Source organism: Rhinolophus sinicus, chromosome 14 (genome assembly GCF_057876585.1).
Source record: "Rhinolophus sinicus isolate RSI-liver-muscle chromosome 14, RSI-T2T, whole genome shotgun sequence".
NCBI lineage: Eukaryota > Metazoa > Chordata > Mammalia > Chiroptera > Rhinolophidae > Rhinolophus > Rhinolophus sinicus.
Genome location: NC_142514.1, coordinates 3,202,228 through 3,224,624, shown reverse-complemented (window position 1 = coordinate 3,224,624; position 22,397 = coordinate 3,202,228). Strand labels below are relative to the sequence as shown.

General features: G+C 52.2%; 1 long non-coding RNA gene across 2 annotated transcripts; it reads left to right on the top strand.

Annotated features, from left to right (window-relative positions):
* Positions 1 to 1,705: 1,705 nt before the first annotated feature.
* LOC141572355 (uncharacterized) lies at positions 1,706 to 21,215 on the top strand. Of its 2 annotated transcripts, XR_016018458.1 has the most exons (4): positions 1,732 to 1,842; positions 3,443 to 3,477; positions 19,091 to 19,222; positions 20,473 to 21,215. It is a non-coding gene; the product is annotated as an uncharacterized LOC141572355 (long non-coding RNA). The 2 variants fall into 2 exon arrangements; XR_012497712.2 differs by lacking the exon at positions 3,443 to 3,477 and having other exon boundaries at positions 1,706 to 1,842; positions 20,473 to 21,212.
* The last annotated feature ends 1,182 nt before the right edge of the window (positions 21,216 to 22,397 follow it).

The window sequence follows — 22,397 nt, the reverse complement described above, 5'->3', positions numbered from 1 at the left end:
GATTTTGGCCACCGTATCTTCTGTTCTGACTCGGGAATCCAAATTTTCCAGGCATCAGAAAATACAAACAAACAAACAAAGAGAATGAAACATGGTATCTTTTAATCCCTCCCAATACTTTAAGAAAGAAAAATTTCCTGGCAACCTCCTATTCATCCTTCAAGACCCAATTCAAATTGCCCCCTCCCTCTACACGAGGCCTCTGCATTTCCCAGCCCCAGTCAGGCCAAAGTTGGAGTGCACACACCCACATTTCCCACCATACCAAAAGGCCCTGAAGTACAGACATTGGTCGTTTATCTTGAATCCCCAGGGCTTTCCTAGGGTTTGGCACACTGTAGTTGCTCAATTAAGGTATGCATCAATGGATGTTGCTTTCTGCCTTTTACACTCTACCTTCTCTTTATGAAGCTTCTGCTGATTAGATTTTCAAAAGCCCCTGTCCTATCCCCCGGACACTCTTGGCTCCTGGGGGTGCAGAGCTCCCTCCAGAGTCAGCCCCTGGCGCCCCTGTAGTGTGCCCGAGCAGACAGAGGCCCAGAACTCGTGGTTGGCATTGATTTTTGTCTTTATGATTTAGGCCACGATTGATTTTCTCAGGTAGAGGCTTTGCACTTAATGAAGTGAGGGCTGCTCAGCTCCAACCAGACAGGATTATGTGCAAGGACAATTACCCTTCTGGTGACAGCTTCTCTCTTTTTAAAATATATATAATGCAATGAAAATAACTCAGCCAACGAGGCAGGATGTGATATGAAGTGGGTGCTGGCATTAAGTGGGCTGCTTGCATCTTCCCACCACTGGGGGAAGACATTGTTAAAAGGATTGTATTATTATTATTATTATTATTATTATTATTATTATTATTATTTTCTTTGTAAACTTGGGGAAGATGTAGTGTTGGTTTAGAATGAAAGGATGAAATATTTAACGTAATAAGAGAATATTTTAGAGGTATTTCCCTTTAGCCCAAGCCTGAGAGCTCAGCACAGGCCGAGACTCCTTCATAGGATTTGAGGGGTTTCCCTGAGATGAGGGAAAGTGAACCCCTTCTCTCTCTGATCTGGGACCTGCAGGTTTGCTGGTGTGCCACTCGCCCTTCCCAGCAGGTTTACCCAAACTGCCTTGAGCTGAGACTTAGCCCCTTTAAGTCTGAGAGAGAGAGAGAGAGAAAGAGAGAGAGAGAGAGAGAGAGAGAGAGAGAGAGAGAGAGAGAGAGAGAGAGAGGCGAGGGAAGGGGGATGAAACCCAGGTCTGCCTGACACAGCAGCGGGAAGGGAGGTGGGACGGGGCTGTGTGGAGGCAGAAAGTAGCCGCCCATCCCCAACACTCGGATCTGAAATTCTGAGATGCACAGATGAATCAGGCAAGCATCCCTAGAACGTAAACATAAACTTGAAAGAACGCAGGTTTTGTAGGACCAGGCGGTTCAGAGTGCAGAGAACAGAGGGTAGGTGCATGGCAGGCCATTTGAGCACCGAGAGGGGCGCTGAAGTCTCCCAGCCTCCCACCTGCAGCCCCGTGAGCCCCGTGAGGGTGTGACCACAGGAGCTGCTGACCAGGTCCCCGGGCTCAGGGCTTCCTGTCCTCCACGTCCCCAGAACTGTTGTCTGACCCTTGGGGCCCTGAAGAGCCAGGCACCTCCTCCCACACCCCCACTGCTTTTGCCATCATTTCAGGAGGTCCACCTGTCAGGTGAGCGTGAGTCAACACTCACTCACGTGACAGGAAGTGTGCCTGCAGCAGGCTGGGCGAGGCCGCTCTGTGTTTGCCCAGCCCTGCAGCAGCAGCAGCATTAACAAGCAGTCCAGAGACGTGCTGGGGGGACTGGTCCAGGGGCAGGTACAGCGATTGTTTGGGAAGAGAGTGGGAGGCAGGGAGGGCGGACCTGAGGAAGAGGGGGCCTGGGAGCGGTGCTTAGACTTGGGGAGAGTGGGAGAGCAGATGACAGCGTTCAGGGCGTGGGACCTCCCAGGATCCGGGGTCACTGAGCAGGCCAGGGGCGTCTGGTAGGAAGTAAGCTTGGGAGAAGGCGAGTTTCAGGGTCGTGTGGACTCAGTGAGTACAGCCAGGGTGACAGAGACAGCATACCCCTCACAGGCTTTCATGTGTCCCCGAGCTTATAGGGCAGATAGGGAGACTCAGGGTGGCCGGCCTTCCCAGTGGGTCTGGAATTAGGAATTTTCCTGGGAAGCACTGGCACTTTTGGGACCAAAGCAGGAATGTCCCAAGCAAACCAGACCAAGCGGGTCACCCCACGAATATCCTAATTGTTGTCACAAATGAGGAAACAGAGGGTCAGAGAAGTCCCAGCCATCTGACGTCCAAACTTATGCTCCTTCCAGTGTCTCTCTGCCGAGGGGACTGGGCATAATCCTGTAGCTTTCAGGACGAGGGGTGGGGCTTCTGGGTCTGGGCAGTGGTCTGGGTGTGGTGTGAGGTCCCGGGTGTGCCCCTGAGTGTGCAAGCGTGATCACCTGGCCACACATGGGTTTTGCTCTTGGCCGCTGGCGGGTGCGGCTGTACCTGGCCGTTCTCCATCACCCTTCCGAACTCACACTCTCCATTCCTTCTCCACCAAAGGTGCCAGGGGGCATTTGAGCTATTGGCTGAGTGTTACCAACTTTCTTAAAACGAAAGTCCCCAAGATGGAACGGCCTGGGGTGTGGCTGAGAGTTTCCGGGGAGGTTGCCCTCAATTGGAGCCCTAATTAATGTTTGTTCCATGTTGTTCCGGGGAATGCTCGCTCGATAAGATAATGCAAATACAAACCTGCAAAAGCATGTGTTCAGTTCATACAGTGGACACGAACAGACGCGTGGCCGTGTAGCCTGTTGGAAAATGTTATTATAAGACGCGATATTGCTTTCCCTGCAATCTGTGCTTGGTAATTATTTCATTCATTATAAACAGACACGACTGGGTGCCTGGCCCCCAGCTCTCCAGAAGCACATGGGGTCAGAGAGGAGTCACCCTTCAGGTGCAGAATGTTCTGGAGAGGACCCGGCAGGAAGGCGGTGGGGGTCCCCAGATTCCAGGGTCCCCAGATGTCAGGGTCCCTGGCTGAGTGGGGACCAGAGCTTATCGCATGGGACGGGAGCCCAGGGAGCAGTGCAGCCCAAGCACCACTGCACTGGGGGAGCAGAGGGGCTCTGGTTGTCCCTGAGTTCCCAGAGAGTGTGTTCAAATTTCCTGCAGCCACTGTAGCAAATAGCACTGACTTCGTCGCTTAAAACAACACACTTTTGTTACGTTAGAGTTAAGTTCAAAATGGGTCCCACGGGGCTACAATCCAAGGTGGGCAGGGCTCCTGGGCAGAATCTGTTTCCTTGCCTTTTCCAGTTTCTGGAGGCCCCTGATTCCTTCCTCCACGTTCAAAGCCATCTGTGGCTGCGGGAGTCTGTCTTGGTTGGGCTGCTCTCTCTCTCTCTCTCTCCCCCAGTTAAGGATCCTTGTGAGGACATTGGTCATCTCCAGGTCAGCTGTTGACCCTTTGTCGTGGAGCCTTTCTTCCCCTTTGTTGCGGAGACTGACATCGCATGGAGGCCTGGCCATCACGTGTCAGCAGCTGTAGGGGAGGCTATTCTGCCTCCCCCAGGGGACAGGGCCACTGAGCCTCAGCGGTAACCAACTGGCTCTTAGTTATCTATGCTCTTTTAGGAAGAGAGGCATGGAAGGTGCTGGAATCTGGGGACCCTGTGGTTTTGCCTCAGCACTGTCACTCCTTCAGATGTGCATACTCAGTTTCTGGGAGCTGCAGGTGACTGTTCTCCCAAGAATGAAGCCCTTTGTCCTGACTGTGTCACCCTGGGGAAAACAAAACAGGCACGTCGACATGGAAAGGCTTTAAAAAGCATAAATGCTGTGAAAGGAACCAGGAATGTACTCCCAGCATTTCTGGCATCGAGTAATTTTAGAGCATTGTCCCCTGAGCCCAGGCTCTACTGGTCTCAGCAGGCACAGCCTCAGGTCTCCGGAACCTTCTTTCCATCTGCCAGGCCCAACCCCACCCCAGTGCAGGCCCAGGACAGGACGGACTAATAACTTTTGCAGAGGAGCTGGCCTCACCCCGGCTTGTGCCGTGGGGTGGACGGTGAGACTGCCTGCATATTTTTGGCCCCTTGGCCACAGGACACAGCCCACATGGGGTGTTTCCTGAAAACGAGGCCACATTAGTCTGACCCGTCACCCTAGCAGCTTCACGGTCGAAACCCAGGTTTTGATGAGTTTTGAGAAATGCACATCCCTGTGCAACCCAAGCCCCTTTTATAGACTATCACCGTGGCCCCAGCAAGTCCCCTCCCGGCCCTGCCCAGTCGGGCCCCTACGTGGCCAGTGGTCGGAATGTTTAAGCTCATGGGTTAGAGTTGCCTGTTCTCAGGTTCTCATGCAGCTGGTACCGCGCCGTCTCCACTCTTGTTCCCGGCTTCTGTCACCCATCATCCTGTGTTGTCACATGTATCAGCCGTTCACTCCTTTCTCCTGCTGACCGGTACGTACCCTGTCGTGTGACCATGACACCGCTTGTTTACCCAGTCTCCCACTGATGGGCTCCTGGGCTGTTTCCAGTTTGGAGGTGTTATGTGCAGAGCTGCTAGGAGCCTGTTCGTAACAAACAATCCATGAGCATTTGCTTGGTCCCCTGTGTTTTCCCCACAGGCTCTCGGCTCATGAAAGGAGCCCTGGCAGTCCCTCTGAGAGTGACAGAACCTAAGGGGAAGTCCTCGTGCTGGGATGGGAGGGGCTGCCAGGGACCCATCTGCAGGGTGACGGCCATGTCCTCGGGGTGTCGCGTTCCAACACGGCGTTCTGACCACCTGTGCCCCCATCCTTGCTCCTTCCCTTGGCTCCCTCTGTGTTTGCTTATATATTTATGAGCCCTGGAATTGCCGCTTCCGGCACACTATTTACTTAACAATATAACAGTAATTGTAGGATAATTGTGGTGCAGTGAAAGAACAGCCAGAGTCTGTGCAGTAAGTGGATAATAAAAACCAGGGTTTATGGGTTCTGCTCCTGGGAAGATTTATAGCCTCAATATTGCGTTATGAAACTAATCATTTCCAGCTCCGAATGGCCTGGGTCTTGCCTGGAGACCCTCAGCCAGCTCCTGGCTCTCAGGGCCTAGGAAGAAACACAAGCCACACGGCTCTCCTCTCCCGGCGAAGGTCCGTGGATTCAAACCCTCTCCTTCATCTTGGACAGGAAGAGGGAGATGAGGAAGGACCTCCCTGCACTGTCCCCCCTCCTGGCCTCTGCCACCCCTTGTGTAACAGACAATAGGGCATCAGAGCCCTTGGACTTGACAGCTCGCAGGGTTCAGTGCAAACCGGGCCCTGACGTTCCGGGCCCACTGCAAGCCCCGCGCGTCTGTGGGAGCTATAAGTCCTCGAAGGCTTCCTGAGCTCACGTCCTTTCCAGCCGATGTCAGGGTGCAAATGTCAGAGCTGGGAGGCCTGCAAGGCCATGGGGGGGTGCGCCCCCTTAGCCACATTTAAACCGGAGACACTCAGCTCCAGAGGGTGGAGAAGGCAGCAGCAGCTCTCTTCTCTGCCAGGAGCTTGCTGAGAGGCCAGGCACGTCCAATTGACGTCCTCTGTCCTTTACGTCGTACAGTGTGGTCAGCTGGGTGTGTGAGCTGTTCCCAAACATGTGGTGCAGACCCAGCCAGAGAAGCCGGCCAGAGGCTGCCAGGGCGGCTCCAGAGCTGGTCATTGGTGCCAACAGAAGAGAGTGGGGTGGTGGGTGGCTGCTGCCCAGGGGAGGGCAGCCCGTCTGTCTCCCTGATCCTGAAGGAATGGGTGCTCCAGGTAAGAAGACACGACCTCAGCCCATGGGACCAGAGTGGCAGGCACTACGCTGGGTGACAGAGGAGCTGGGGTTACCTGCCTTTGAAGTTTCAAATGCTTGGCCCTTTGCTAAAGGAAGGACATTCCCGGTCAGATGCACAGAATATGCATTTTGTCTCTGTCCCCTCCTGCTTTTCCCAGTGCAGTGGGGCAGACAACCCCAGACCATTCCCTGTGTGCCAACACCGTGCTCCAGGTATCCAGGTACCCCCCTCCTTTAGTGGGGGAGACCCCCTTCCTGCCGAGAGAGCTCATGGGGGAACCAAGGCCAGTCCAGATAACCCAGGGGCTCAAAGGACGTTGGGGATGGCAGCGTCGAATGTTGTAGGGACCACATGACTAGATTTGTGGGGTCTTTCTGGACTTGTCTGGGTAGGAAACCCAAGTCCTTATTATGTCCAATGAGCAGAGAGGACGATACTGACCATGTGGTAATACAGACCATGTGGGTAATACTGACCACTGTGGGTAATACTGACCACTCTGGGTAATACTGACCACTGTGGGTAATACTGACCACTCTGGGTAATACTGACCACTGTGGGTAATACAGACCATGTGGGTAATAGAGATCATGTGGGTAATATTGACCACTGTGGAGAATACTGACCACATGGATAATATTGGCCACTGGACCAGCAACCGACAGGACACTGTGTGTTGGGATCACATGGGGCTTAGGGGCACGGGAGCCGACCTAACCAAGGTCAAACCCTCCCTGTCAGGACAGCTCTTACTTTGGGCAGCGGGAGGGCAGTGGGAGGTGTGAGTGGACAGCTGGAGCCATGACGATGCTCTCTGGTTGACCTAGTTCCTCAGATGTATTCTGTTTGTGATAATTCATCAGCACACACACACTTTGGTCTGAACACTTTCTCGAAGGCACATTAGACTCCAAGACGGTTTATAAGGCAGTTTAAGAATTGGCCACCCCTTTTCTAAAGACCATGCTGAGTCCTGGTAAAAGGCACGATGCCAGGCAGTCCTGATGCAATCAGAGTGGGAGCATAAGTTGCAATTTTACGGAACTTCTGAAAGTTTATGTTCTTTGGTCAACTAATTCTACTTCCGGGAGTCTCCTCTAAGGGAATAATAAAGAAAGACCAAATGTGTGTCCCAGGAGGCTCATCATTGCAAATTCATGTAAAGTTTTTAAAAGCCCAATGTCTAGCAATTTAAAAAAAAAAGGAGAGATACGACTACATACCTGATAAAATGACCAAAACGAGAAAGACTGACCATAACTAGATGACGAGGTATAGATGAGGACGTGTACAGCCAGAGGGCTCCCCCAGCGTCAGGGGGGACGCAAAGCAATCTGACTGTGGAAACACTTGCCATTGTCTCATAATGCTAGTGAAGCACTTATCTTGTGACTCAACAATTATACACTAGGTTTTACCCAAGAGAATGACAGCACATAGCCCCCAAAAGACATGTCCCAAAGTGTCCATATCAACTTTATAACAGACAGAAGCTGAGTGTCACCCACAGAGCCATAAGAGCAGATGGATCAACAAGTGATGGCATACTCACACAACAGAAAGCCACTCAACGGTAATCTGGAAGGCTCCAGGAAACACGCAACACACAGGTGGATCTAACAGGCACGCTGCTGGGAAAAGGAGACGGAACAGAAAGAAATGCATACTGTATGACCCTATTTATATGAAATTCCAGAACAAGTGAACCTAACCTGTGAAAAAAAGACCAAAATAGAGGTTGCCTTTGAGGGTGTTGATTGCAAAGGGGTCCAGGGAGCTGTTTGGGGGAGGACATTTCTATGTCTTGGCAGTGACGTGTGTTACGTGGACATATGCATTTACCCAAACCCATAAAATGGTATGTTCAACCCCCGTGCAAGTCATAGAGTACACATTTTGCCTGCAAAACAAACTTGTAAACACTACGGAACCACAGTTAGCAGGTTTGCTTGTTACAGTGCATGGGTTAGTAATTTTAAAGCTCTTTTCTCTTTAGTCTAATCTTGAGCAAGTAAGTAAACATATGAAGGATAATGGAAACTCAATGTCTCGCTGACGGGGAAGCGAGTTTCAATACAGCCAGGAGGAAGGAGAGACGTGCTTTGTGAACTGGAATTGGCAGGATCAGTGTGAAGTCATCCCTGTGTGTGTGTGTGTGTGTGTGTGTGTGTGTGTGCAGAGGCATACACATACGCACATAAATATATACATATGTACACACACCTACAGAAAGAGTGTATAAATGCACATACATATAAATATCTCTCTTTATATTACGATTATATATTTATGGCCATTCCTTCTTCATTTCTTTCTCCTTTTTCTGCCTTTCCCTTCCCTTCCCTCCCCTTCCTTTCCCTCCCCTTTCTCCTCCTCCTCTTTCTTCTGTCATTTTTCTATCATCATTTATCTATTTCTTCATCACCATCATTATCATTTCTCTATCAATCATTAATTTATATCTATCTATCATCTATCTATCTATCTATCTATCTATCTATCTATCTATCTATCATCTATCTATCTATCTATCATCTATCATCTATCGTCATCTATCAGTATCTGTCACCCACCTGTCACCTATCTCTTAGCTCTGCCCACTGAGAGGGCATAAAAGCCACAACCCCCAGTTTACATGATTGCCCCTCACCCAGCCCCATCTCCGTTTCTCACACTATTCTCCATCCAAAGGAACCAGGACTCCTTGGAGAAAAGGCTGGTTTCAGGCCTGAAGCTGGGGAAGCCCAAGGCAAATCTGGAGTGGTTTTTTTTTTTGCATCAGAAAGTCAGGAGGTGCTCAAACAATGATGGGCTGTTAAAAGGACTTGGGGCTCGTTGGTGGGGCTGCCACTGGCCGAACCTGGGACAACTGGAGCATCCAAATAAGTAACAGTAATAATGGATTATAGTCCATTGAATAAAACAAAACCAATGAATCTGTACTGATATACATAAATGAATGAATGAGCAAACTGGGAGAATGCTAAGCTCTGTTTGCATTAGAATTCTCCCGCATAAAGGATTTAGAAATCCATTAATGGATGCTGAAGCCGGTGGGCGAACGTTTGACAATGAACTGGCTATTTATAGAATCATAATATCTCTCCACAAATTACTTCTTAATTATGAAAGGAAATAGAGTCACTTTCCAGTGGAGAGCCTTGGAGGACCCACCTTAACCAGGAGATCAAAGACCTGTCCCAGCAGGGGACACCACATGCCTCCAGAGGAGGGGACAGGACACGCCACACAGCCTGCTCCTGTGCACCCCCGATGAAAATGCACAACCGGGTCTGATTGCAAGAAGCACAAATAAACAGCAACAGAGGCACATGCAAAAAAGTAACTGGTCTTTCCTCTCCAGACATGTCAAGGTCAAGAAGGAGAAAGAAATGGAAATACAAGAAACTGTGTTAGTTTGAAGAAGCCTAAAGAGACTGGGAAACAGTGAAAATGTGTGTGTGTGTGTGGGGGGCATGGGGGTCTTGGGGACTGTCACGCAGGGTGGCATGCGGGGTTTCTGGTCCTGCTCCCCACATAAGAACGCAGGATATAGTGAGGCCAAAAAGGAACACCCACGGAGCCATAGATAACGGAGTCATACCACTATATTCTCGCTGGCGGCTGGGTTGGAGACACAGGAAGCAGGAGCCACACTGTCCGCTTCCCACTAACTGCAATCTGCGCTTGCCAGCCACCATCTTCTTGCTAACCCCCCATTTTCTGCTAGTGTAGCCACGGCACTTATATTAGTGGCCAATGGCTCACTGGTTACAGCTGATGGCCAACTAGCCACAGCTGATGGCCATCCAATCACAGTTGATGGCCATTTACTACCCAAGTGAGCACCTTTCCACGTGAGGCCGAGAACCTGGAAACTGCACTCCTGCCTCTGTCCCCACAGGGACAAAAGCCACAAAGGGCACTGTGGGCCAGTTGATGGAATGGGCGAATGTGCTATAGGTCAGTTGATTGCGTTGCTATCATATTGAACTTCCTGATTTTGCTGAGTGTTTTTGTTCTTAGGAAAGATGGGGGTGGGGTGTGGGGTGGAAATGACAAAGCAAATGGTGCCAAGTGAAAGCAATGGGTGAATCTGGGAATTCCTGCTAGTCCCCTCCTGGCGACCTCCCTGCAGGGTTGATATCACAGCAAATATAAAACAGACAGAGGAGGCAGGCAGAGCAAATTTCTAGACGTGACATCGTTGGCACAAGATGAATGTGCCCTGGGGACACGCTGGTCTCAGAAGAATGAGAAGCATGGTGAACGCGTCCAAACCAAATGCTATAGACGTCTGGCCGTGGGTGCCACACAGCACCTGGCTAAGGGACGTGCCAAGTCAGCCCCGCTGAGTGCAGGTGTGGGTCTTGCCTCTGGTGAGCGATGGAGCAGCGGAGACGGGTTCTGGAGCAGGTGGCCTTGCAAACTGCCAGAGAACAGGACGCAGGGAGCTGGCTGGCTGAGAGCGACCAGAACTGGTGGCCTCCTTGAGGGTACAGTCTGCTCAGTGTGACATTCTGAGCTGTCCTCTGGCACCAACATTTCCTTCCAATTTACCCTCCTGCATGGAAGGAAGCAGGAAAAGATATGACCCCGGGCAGGCGGGCAGCTGTGTTAGCGCTAGTCTCCCAGTATGTTAGTGCATCCTGCGGGATGGGGGTGGGGAGAGCAACCGCAATTGTTTTTTTGCTCGCTTTTCTTGTTTTTCCTTTTTTCCCGTTAATGACTCCCTTACTTACTGGCCTGGCAACTTTGCAATGCCACCAATGGAAGAGATTCCAGAGGCTCCTAGGAGGGTAAAGAGCAAGCTTCTGGAAGGAGGCACCAGCCTGGGTGCTGTAACGGGTCCAAGCAGGAGATGCCGGGGACCAAACTTGGGTGACCTCATCCAGCAAGAAAAGAAAGATTCAGCACAGCTGAAATGAGGTGAGCCCAAAGGAAGGTGCTCAAAGATGGGAAAGCTTAATAGAAGAGACTGACTTCTGTCCTCCGTGATTTACGTGTGAGTAGGTTTAAAATGCTTCTTGATCTGCACAGAGGTGTGGCTGTTATAGGTGTTGGGGGTGGGGGTTGGGGAATGGGTGGGACAATCTGGAAAGACCTTCTAGAAGGGGTGGACTTGCAATTTGGATCGAAGAGATGGACGTTGTTCATTCAAGCTGAAAGACAGTGCGTCATCGCCACGCTGGGCCTTGCCCTCGGCCCAGCAGACCCAGACCCTGCGTTCACCTCATTAGGTGCCCGACATGCCTTAGAAAGGAGCGAATGGCCGGCAAACATGGCAGAGCCCTCTCTGGGGCCTGTGGCAGTGGTGGCAGCCGCAGGCCCTGGGGAGCTGGGCAGACAGAACAGCAGATTGTTCCGGAAGTTCTCTTTCTCACAGCCGCACTGCACATCGGGCTGAAGTCGCCTTATCTTCGCCTCAGGGTCAGAATGTTCCCACAGGGTGGTCACTTTGAAAACTTTCTAAAGTACCCCGCTCACAGACAGCCTGGAACTCGGGAACACCTGAGGCTCTGGGAGTCCCTGGTTAAGTGGGTGTTTTTAGCCACCCTGTGCCTGCAGATAGCGGAGCCTGAGAATTTAACAGGAGAGGAAAATCTAATTGGACTAACTTCGTTCCTGGAGAGCTGGGAGGAGGAAGTCAGTGTTTATTACTGCAGCTATTAAAGAGGCCGGGTTCCCAACACAGAGGAAACTCACTTACGTAAAAGCGAACTGCCGATCAAATGCAGGGTTTATGGGGCCGGGAGCCGATGGGTATGGGCGCTGGCCGTGCTTACTCTTCACTTGCAGAAACGGAGACGGGTCTCAGATGTGTCTCATTTCTTCATTTCACCTGAAGTCACTGCAACCCCCCGAGCACAGGGCTCTCAGTGCCTCCCTCTGGATGCTGCCTGTTCTTGGGGAGCGTTGTCGCCTGGGAGGTGGTCTTGCCAGGTGCACTTGCAAGCACACCAAGTGCTTTTGCAGCACCAGATGAAAACAGTGGGCAAAGTCCGACTCCCCCTCCAGGTGTGTTCCTCTAGGTCCCGATCCCAGACGGCACTCCTCTCAGGTCCCTTTTCTGTCTCATGATGATAAGTCTTCTTACCACCCGAGTCCCGTGACACCCCCTCCCTCCAGCCCGCTGCCCCTCCTCACTCTTGACCCCTTATGTGGCTGGTGGGTTAGAGCAGAGCCTCCCAGGCAGAACCGAGGATCGCGGGTCTTTGCTGCTCCCTCCCAGGGTCCCCCAGAGCTGACACCCAGTGCAAGGTCCCCTGCAGCTCCAGATGTCTCTGGGGAGCACGTGGGCTCAGAGCCTCACAGCTGGATTCAGACCTGGGTTCAAGCCCCTGGCTCCCATGTCGGGTCACCAGAGAATATACAGACCACCCAGTTAAACTGGATTTCCAGATAAACAACAGGTAACGTTTCAGTATACATATGCGTATATCTCATAAAACATCTGGGGATACACGTCTTCTAAAAAAATACTATTCATCGTGTGTCTCAAATTCCAATTTAACTGGGCTTCCTGTATGTTTATCTGTGAAATATGTCAACCCTACCCCCTCATGTGACCTTGGGTAGGTTTCTTAACATTTCTGTGCCTCAGTTTCCTCATCTTTTCAAGGGCAGATGACAATACAACTGACCTCATGGGCGCATGTGGGAAGTCAACAGGACAATCTTTGAGCTCAGAAAGCAAACCCTCAGCAAATGGGAAATCTGCTCATTCATTCATTCATTCATTCATTCCATCCACACCCCTGAGCCTGCTTGGAGGTGGGGCAGGGGTGACCCTGAGCATCACAGATGCAGGCTCTGCCTCCTGCACTTTTGTCATTGTGACATCATGATGTCCAGGGAGGGCTCTGCAGATATCAGCGTGGTCATTTGCTCCTGGCAGCTGTTTGGTGCAAAACGAATGCATTCGAGGCCAGTCTGCCCTGGGGTAGTCAGCGTGGAGTCCCCATAGATTGTATCAACACAGTAGGTCTGACCACCCAATGCCTTGTGCAGCAGGAACAGTCCATCTGTGTGTCCTGCAGAGCCCTGACTGCTGTCCTGAGATGCTGCTGTTCTGACCACCCACTGTGAGTGTTGGCGGGACTCTCAGCTGACCTGGCCGCACCCGCTGGTTGGGGAAGGGGATGGAGGTGAGACTCCTCGAAGGAAGCAGGGCTGCTTGCTTTGCCAGCAGTGACCGTCCTTGACCCAGCTGTGGTGGCCCTACGTGTCTGCCCCGCTACCCATGCCAGGAGCATGGGCCAGGAGTTAGCTCAGATCCTGGTGTGGACACACTGGTTGGCACATGGCACTTCAGAGGAGTGGGTCCAGAGCCAGAGAAAGCGCAGGCCTGGGCCGTCTGACACCCCATGGGGTATATGGGCGGCCTGGTCAATGGGGCCGTTTCTGAGTTGATATCTGAGGGCTGGTTCTACCTTCTGGCACCCGTGGCTCCTTTGGGAACCTGATGGGAACCGAAGATGCCCCTCCCTGGTAGAAAGACCAACATGCTAAGAAGCCCATCTGATATTAGGGATTTCCTGGATCCCCAGTCCTACTCAAGGATCGTGGACCCCATGCTATTAGTTGGGATGGGAAAACCAAAGCCAGTCAAGGAGCCCAGAGTGCAGGAGCAGGGTTGAAACGGGTGAAGAAAAATAATAAAGACTGCAAAGTTTGGAAAGTCAGGGCATCGGTGGGTGGGGGTGAGTGGGTGGAGATGTGGTTGCCCTCAGTGGACTGATCCCAGGTGGTGAGCGGGTCAGGAGAACCTACAGGAGTGAAGTGGACTGTGGGTAACAAGTGTGCGCAGCTGTAGGGAGTTGGTGTGACCTGGGTGGAGAGGCGTCGCGGGGGCTCCCACCCAGGACTGGGCCCGATGTGGCTGTGGGCTGGGCAGCAGGGTTTGGTGACTGCCAGGCAGCTGACAGCTGCATCTCGGTGCAGGCTGAAGACTCGGCGACTCACATCCCTGCATCAACTTGCGAAGATGCAGGTGGGTGGGTGCCGGTCGGTGGGTTCTGGTTGGTGGGTGCCCGGTCGGGACTATAGCAGCCCCATGTTTTCCTGACAGGCACCTTTTGTTCATGTCCAAACATTTGCCTCTGATCTGGCTCTGTGTTAATGAACTCCCAGGAGGGGGGACCTGTCACTGTTAGTTGTGTGGACTCCTAAGCCGAAGCAGGTCCCCCACAAGCCCCCCCTCGGCCTCTCGGAGGGGATCCCAGTATATTAAAGGAGCAGCGGCTCATTTAGCTGGATTTGGTATCTGACACATTGCGCATTAATGTCAGGAAGTCGACCCTGGCTCGTTGTACATCCAGCCTCAGGAATCGCATTACTGACAGCGAGACGGGATGTTCAGGGTTTGCCGCTGAAAAATAATCTCCACGTTTCATTTTGAATTGTAAAAATCAGAGTGAAAAATGCCCCTGCATTTGTCGGATGGAAAATACATTGTCTCATAATATCACTTCCATTGATTCTCTTTCGTATTGGCATTAAACCTGAAAAGCTAACAGTGAGCGCGTCCTGTAAGAGAAACGGGGCTGTGGGGCGGGCAGCAGGCCGTGGGGAAGGCAGGATTCATGCACAGAAGAAAGCGGAAGTGGAATTCTTCGGTGACCCCATCTTTTGTCTCCCTGCACACAGAACAGCCAGTGATGGCCGTTTTGCAAAAGGGGCATGCTACTGAATTATCACTCTATTATCACAGCAGTGTCTCCGAGTCTGCTTTCTTTGTGCTGGGTAAATAATGCCCACGTGACAGTACAGTCTGTGACCTTGAGCATGTAAGCAAGAGCTCTGTTAGCCGCTGTCTACTTTAGTCTACACAACGCGTTGGAGGAGAGGAAGGACCTCAAGGCAACACCAGCAGTTGGTGGGTGACCAGGAGAACCTGCATATTAAGCCCTCGGTGACATTTGCTCACATGGATCCGAAACTCAATATTCCAGAAGGTGACTGGTGGGCACTGACTTGAGTTCTGACCCCATCTGGGTCTCTGGGAAGGTACACAAGGAGGACACCTCTGCTTCCTCAGAGCCGTCCTCCCGCAGGAGAAAGGCCAAGTTCACTAACACCTGTACTGAGCGTCAGGAACTGTGGCCTCCTGCTACTCAGCCTCATGCAGTCCCCTTCTGAATGGCTCCAGGGTGGCTTTGTGTGACCAACAGCACATGGCAGAACCTTTCAAGATTAGGTCATGAAAACCGCAGCTTCTGTCTTGGGTCCTCTCCTGCTTGCTGGCTGTCTGTTTGGAGCCCAGCTGCCAGGCAGAAAGGCCGACAGCATCCTTCTGGAGAAGCCACATGGAAAACAGGGACTCTGGAGGACGAGAGGCCTCCAGGAGGAGAGCCGAGGCCCCACCTGCTAGCCCTGTGAGCGAGGTTTCTCGGAGGCAGACCCTGCAGCCCGACCAAGCCTTCAGGGGCCGCAGGTACCCTGTGCTCTTGGGAGAGGCCTCGAGACACAACCACCCAGCTCAGCCCCTCCCGGCTTCCCGAGGTGTGGAAACAGTGTGAGATAACTGCTTGTGGTTTCTGGCTAAGCTCTGGGGTGATTTGTTACACGGCAAGAGATAACAAATACAGCCAGAGCTGGGAGCTGACGTCTAGCAGAGATGAGCGCTCTGGATGCAGAGGGGGAGAGATTGTGGGGCAGGGACTCTGAGAGCTGGGGCAGGAAGTGGGGGAGAACGAGGAGATACACGAGTTGTGGGGATGGAACACGCTGGTACCCTGAACAGAAACAGAAAACCCCTGGACAGGCCTGGGTTGGAGGACAGAGGGGATGATTCTGAAAAATCTACCACCATCCCAGAGCAAAGTGCTTGGCTGCAGCCCCCCCTTTCTCTGTTCTGACCTGAGCTGTGGCCCCCGTGTGCCCAGGAGCTGAGAAGGGTGGCGGCTCTGGTGAGCTCTATGGTGATAAAGGCCCCCTTGTCCTGGAGCTGGTCCTGTCCTGCTGCCCAGGACTGTACCTCACTATCCTCCTGGGCTCCTGAGTCACCGCCCTCCTCTCACAGACGTCTCTAGTCGCTGCCATCCAAAGACTGAGGCTCTGTCCGCTGTACATACATAGGAATCACCACCGTCCGTAAGTGGCCACACACATCACATACTGTCCTGACCCAGCTTCCTGGATGGGGCTCACGGCTGGCCCTCTCTGGACATTCTTTTCTCAGCTTTTCTTCACTGGCCTCCTCTCCTCTCACCGGCTCTCCCGCCTTCCTTCCCGCCATCTGACCTCTGTCTGTCACTCAGATAATCCCAGATACCATTAGGTGGAGGTGACCAAGGTTGGATGCTTACTCTGAGGGACTATGTGAGAGGCAATTAAAGCAACTGATGGGTAGTTCGATCCCAGCAATTTCCATTACCTCCCAATCAAGAAGTGACCGGATGCCATGGGAGCTTAGTTCTGTACACGTCTCTCGGTGCCTGCTCTGTGACAGCTGCCCTGTTAGTGACGGCCATGCCTTAGACTCTCCGAGATAAAGTGCTCTCACAGCCAGTAGCTTCCACGCCAGCCAGTCTCATCTGATCTGCTCATCTCACGTTTGGTTCCCCCATTCCTCTGGCTCAGCACCTCCCTTCTCACTGGCCGTGCCCAGCCCCGCCTTTCTCCTCCCGTGTCCAGATCCATTTCTCCTTTCTCCTCACTGCAATGTACTGATCCTATCTGCTGTAGTCAGCCTTCTCATTTTTCAGGGAAGGCCTTGCATTTGGAACTGAAGTTATGGTCTTGGCAACTTACTTTGATACTCGTGTCCTTGCTCAGTTCCCAGGGGTCTCATTGCTTCTGGACTTGGGCCTTTCCTACACCCCGATTCCATCGTCAGGACAGCTCTGAGCAGGGCAGTCCTTCTGTTTGCCTCCCGCAGACAGACAGCAGTGTGACACCACCCCGTCCGCCCCCGGGTATGGAGCGGGGCTGCCCCGTCTCTACCCAGCCCAACACAGAGTGGAAGAGCAGATCCCCCACATTGCAGAGAACTGCAAAACCCGCTTACTTACAAAGCAATTTGCTTCTGGGGCTGGTTTGAGATTAAAATGGTAATTATCTTGCAAATGACTGTAGCTGTCTTTCATAAATGTGCGACTGTTTGAGATGTGACTGACGGCGGCCGGCCGCATAATGGGCTTAATACACGACAGCGTCAGTGGATTGTCAGGGAGCAGAGCCCATTGGTCTTGCACGGGACAATACTGTAATTTCTGTCAGCCACAGCCCGTTCTTCTCTCCAGCCATGGTTTTTTCAATCGCATGAGCTCCTCATTTGTTTCTTAATAGGACACTTTTTCCTTAGGGTAACTTGCACATGGTTAATCTGTTTTTATTATCTCTCATTTGTCCTCCTAAAAAGTTTTGCTTTTCCTGTTGCCACCGAAAAGAGCTGTGGGTGTGGGGAAATGACCGTGCTTGCTGGAAAGGGGAGGGGATGCTCAGGGGCCCCGACGGTGAGCTAAGAATCCTACAGTTCAGCTCAGTTCCGACACTGTCTACCTGGAGATAGCGTGAGATGCCATGGGTCAAGGGCTCAGTCCCACAAGACTGTCCCACTTCAGAGGCTAGTCCCAACTCCAGGCTGTCACCTGGGCTTCAGACCTTTGACTATCGTTGGGAGGTTCCCACCACCCCGCCCTTGGTACAGTGGCGCAGAGGACTCAGGAAACCCATTACTCACTAGATTGCCAGCTTATTACAAAGGATATTAAAGGCTATGAATCAACAGCCTGATGAAGAGATACACGGGGCGAGGTCTTCAGAAAAGGAGTTTCTGTTCCCATGAAGTGTGGGGCCCAGCATGGTGGCACGTGGAAGCATTCTGGTTCCTCAGCCCGGAAGCTCTCCAAACCCCATCCTTTTTATGGAGGCTTCCTTACCAGGCACGGCTGATTAAATCGTCCGCTATTGGTGACTGACTCAACCTCCAGCCCATCTCTCCTTCTGGGAAATCAGGGGAAGGGACTGAAAGTTCCCACCCTCTGTTTACGGTTGGTTCCCCTGGCAGCCAGCCCCCTCCTTAGGTACTTTCCAAAAGACACCTCATTAACATAAATCAGGTGTGGCGGAAAGAGGCTTGTTATTTATCGCAAGACACCCATTTCACCTTCCTGGCTCGGAAGGGATTTCAGGAGCTGAGGACAAGAGACCAATTATTAGAACAAAAGATGCTCCTGTTCTTATTGTTCAATAAATTCCAAGGGCTTTGGGAGCTGTGAGCCAGGAACTATGGAGAAGACCAACATGTATAAGGAATATATTTTGAAGGACCAAATATATATTGTCATAAATCACAGTCAGTCTCGCAGTCCCATAGTCGCTGACGTGCCCTGAGTGGACGTTGGGGTGACAGCACCCTGACCACAGTGCTCCACAGGCGAGATGGAGGGGCCTGCTTCCTCTTTCCTATAGACAGACAACTCAGGTGGGTAAAAGTTTTAGTGCCCTGTTTTGCTTCGTGCCAGATCAGACATTTTTTCCCCACAAAAGGTTGGGAGGTACAGGCTGCTCAGGTACCAGGGACATCTGTTTTTCAGCCTGGACGGGCGGGGGAAGGGGCAGGCTCTCAGGACCCCCAAAAAGGCAGTGGGAACCCGGCCTAGAGCAGGACCAGGCGGCAGCAGCCTGCCATCCAGCACTGAGGAAAGGGGGAGGGGTTGCTCATGGGATTAGGGCTGGAACTCTCTTGCCCGTCCTGCCTGCAGTTCACCCAGCGCACCTGGAAGCTGACGGGACATGGGAGCGCCTGGCAGAGCCTGGCATGGGACCGCCATTTGCAATGACCTCAACATACAGGTGGCTGGTTTCTACCCAGCTGTGTCTCCCTTGGTCCTTGCCTGGTGAAGGGGATGGATGAGGACACCTGGGTCCAGCAGACTGAGAGGTTGGTCCAGTGTGGACCAGCTCGTCAGTGCCAAATGGCCATCCCGCTGCCTCCACGGCATGAACCTGAGGTCCCAGCGGGAGAACCTCTATGTCACATGGGATGTCCCCAACCCCATGGTGTCACTGAGATGTTCCTTGAGTCCAGTGTGTAGCTGTGGATGTGCAATCAGAATATGCTAGAATCAGGCAGGCACAGGGGACACAGAGAAACTGCCAGTAAACCCAGGAGAGCTGGGATTAAAAGCCTGTGCACAGGCCTCGGAAAGTCAAACACAGAACGAGCACCGGACCCAGCAATCCCACTTCTGAGTATAAACCCCAAAGAACTGAAAGCAGGAACTCACACACGTACCCCAACCTTCACAGCTGCAATGCTCACGATAGCCAGGAGGTGGAAACCGCCCAGATGTCCACGGATGGGTGAATGGATAACCTCAAAGACTTCAAGCCAGACAGAGAAGACCACGTGAATCCATTGAGATGAATCATGCAGGATAGGTAATCCCTCGGGACAGAAAGTAGGTTGGTGTTCACCAGGGGTTGGGGGAGGGGCGCAGGACGTGACCCCTGAATGGGCACAGGTTTCCTTTTGGGGTGATGCAAGCGTCTCTTTGCGTGATAATGGTGACGATTGCACAACACTGTGAATGCACTAAGTGCCACTGCTTTGTGCCTTTTAAAATGCTTCATTGTTAATTTTATATTATGGGAATTTTACCTTAATTAAAAGATACAAACCAAAGAAGAAAGCCAGTGCATTTCAGGGTGAAAAGTGCCTCTCTGTTTTTGAGCCAGGCCAGTTGTGGGGCTGGCTCACAGGCAAACATAAAACCCGGTCAGCATTGCAAATGAAAACGCTGGCCAGCCTCTAATTCTGGAGGCTCAAGGCCACTAAGATCAAGGTCATTTGCATGCTCAGGTGTTTGAGCTGATGGTGTTGGGGGTGGGTGGTGTGAGGGGGTCCGGGGGAGCGGGGGGCACAGCTGTGGTGAGGGGGAAGAGGCTGTCCAGGTGGACAGGGGTTTGACCTAAAACAAGTGTCCAGTAAGACTTTCAATCCGCAGGCCTTGGATGTGGCAGAATGCAGACGCTGCCTTCATTCACAGTGTGTGACCCCGTTCATTTGGCAAAACAGAAGTGCATCTTGTCCTTAAGTGGAGGACCTGACACTCAGCAGGGGAGCCTGGGCAGCAGAGAAAGACTTGGGGTTCTCTTGGGTCTGGCCCTGCTCAGTGTCATCCGGGCATGACCGTTTGCAGGTGCCCGGATTTGCACTGGGCGTGATTCATGTGCTAAATTCCAGAGCAGGGAAGTTCTTTCTCAATAGCTTTGGTGAAAGCTATTGACTCAGTCCATGCCTTGATGTTTTTTGAATCCTTTGTGGCCCCAAATCAAATAGAAGCTTTTTATATCCACACTCGAAACATCTTTTTTCCCATTTCCTTTCACCTACAGGATTTGCCCCCCTGCAGGAGTGCGGATCACAGGTCCCTTCTGAATGGAGCATCACCGTTCTGTACTTGGGCATTTATTAAAAAGGCAGGCACATCCATACTCACTTCCATGCGGCTGCTTTTAAACACGAGACGCATGTCTGTGGATATTTATGTACACACTTACAGTATTCGCTGGCACAAATGCCGTCCCCCACTTCCATTAATGAAATTATCCCCACAGAATTATCATCACTAAACAGTTGCCTTTCCACCACCCTGTGACTCATTGCAGTTTCTGCCATTTTCCATCAGAATGACTGCAGGCAATTACTCAAGCTCCGTAATTCAGTGCCCAGCTTCCTGCCCGATGTCCGAGAGTGTTCAAAGAAGATGCTTTTTTTTTTATTTAATTTTTTTGTTGCTGGAAGAACGTTGATGGATGCCAATAGGTTGGGCAAGAGAGAGCCAGCAGCACCTGGGAGAAGCGGCTGGCTGTGACTTTATCTGTCCCAGCAGCACAGGCAATAAAAGCTTTCTCAACTTTTATGCTGCTTGAACAGCAATTACTAAAACACTCTAGTCGGGGAATGCATTAATTAGATGCTTTCTAGAGATGTTTCAGGTTTATCAACCCAGACGTCTGCATAAAGCTCCTCACAGGGAACGTGCAAATGTTTATGGAGCATGCATTGCTGGGTCAGCCTGGATGCCAGTGTCCTCTGCGTCTGCGGCCCGGTGTCAACATTTGCCCTGCTGCTGGTCTTCCCCTGAGAGAGTCTGTGCCAGCCCTGGGCACTGACACCAAAACCGCAGCACAAACATACCTGGAGTTCCTCTCTGTGATAACCTGGAAGAAACCCCGAGATACATATGACTTGGTGCCTGCTCTAAACATTACCAGTTGGTAGCAATCAGTCCTGGCTCCTCCTGTCCCAGCTGTCCCTGGTGTGTGAGTGTGTGACCTTGGGAAAATGTCCTAATCTTTCTGTGTGCCACCTTCTTTGGTAAAGTGAGGCGGGTAAGGGATAGCACCCCTTACCACTATGCGGTGGTTTGGAAAACTAACTGGTAATACATGTGAGGTACTTACCAATACAGTGCCTACCAGATGGCAAGTGCCATCGTGCCAGCTGCTGTCACTATCACTTCTGTTATTAGAATGTCAGCTGCTGGAGAGCAGGATGTGTGTGTCTGTCCCATCCATTGCCACAACCCTGGGTTCATCAGGTCCTCAGCCGACATCTGTCAATGAGCTGAATATAGTTAATCTTACCTTTGCTACTGTCTTCATCCTGCCCCTCAGGGTCTAATGGTAAAGTCAGAGGAGGGGGAATTGTGGGTCATCGGAAGGTGGGGGCCAAGGGTGCGGGGCAAGTGAGGGTGCTCTGGGCAGACAGCCAGGAGGGTCTGCATGGGGTTGCCGTTAACTGCCTTTTTTGGGGGGACACTGACACTGTAATAAGTTGGCGTTAGGTGTGCTCAGTGGTGTGGTTTCAGTGTGTCTCATGTTTAAACTCCTTCGTGTCCCCTGGTCCCCCTGCCCCATGCGTGTAGGAAGCTCGTTTCACGTAAAATTGGAAGGAATAAGAGCCAGGAGCCGAGATGCCCTGGAGACACCTGGTCATCCTGTCCAGGCACTCGCCTCGGGACAGGACTGCTGGGGAGGACATTCCCAGCCTCAGGTTACACACATCGCCCCCACACCCACCCCTCCAGCTGGGGAACTCCTGCTTCAGGGCGCGTCATGGCACTAAATGCCCCTACTTCTTCTTACTCGACCCTCTGTGAATTGCCCACCCCCTCTTTAGAGAGGTGACCACCGTGGCTTTGGATACAGCTCTGGCCCCCTCGACACCCCCCTCGAGCCAGACGCTCGCTTGCAGCCAGGAGGAAAGCCCGAATCCGTGAGGCAGCCAGCCGCCACGTGTGTGTGTGGGGTGGCTGGGACCAAGGTGCTGGCTAAGCAGTTTGTGGAGGATGCAGGAGTCAGCAGCTTGTGTCTGAGGCCCAGGAGGCAGCCGAGTGCGCTGGGCCAGAGATAATGTGAACGATGCAAGTGGCCGAGCACCCACCCGGCATAAAGTCCAAGGCACGTCCTCGGATGAGCCCCACCTCCGCTCAGAGGAAAAGCCTCTACCCTCTGCCCTGTGGCTCCCATGGCTTTGGGGCCATCATTCCTCTTCCTGCTCTCTGCACAGGCCACCTTGCTGGAGTGGCAGGTGGGAGGCAACCCTGCT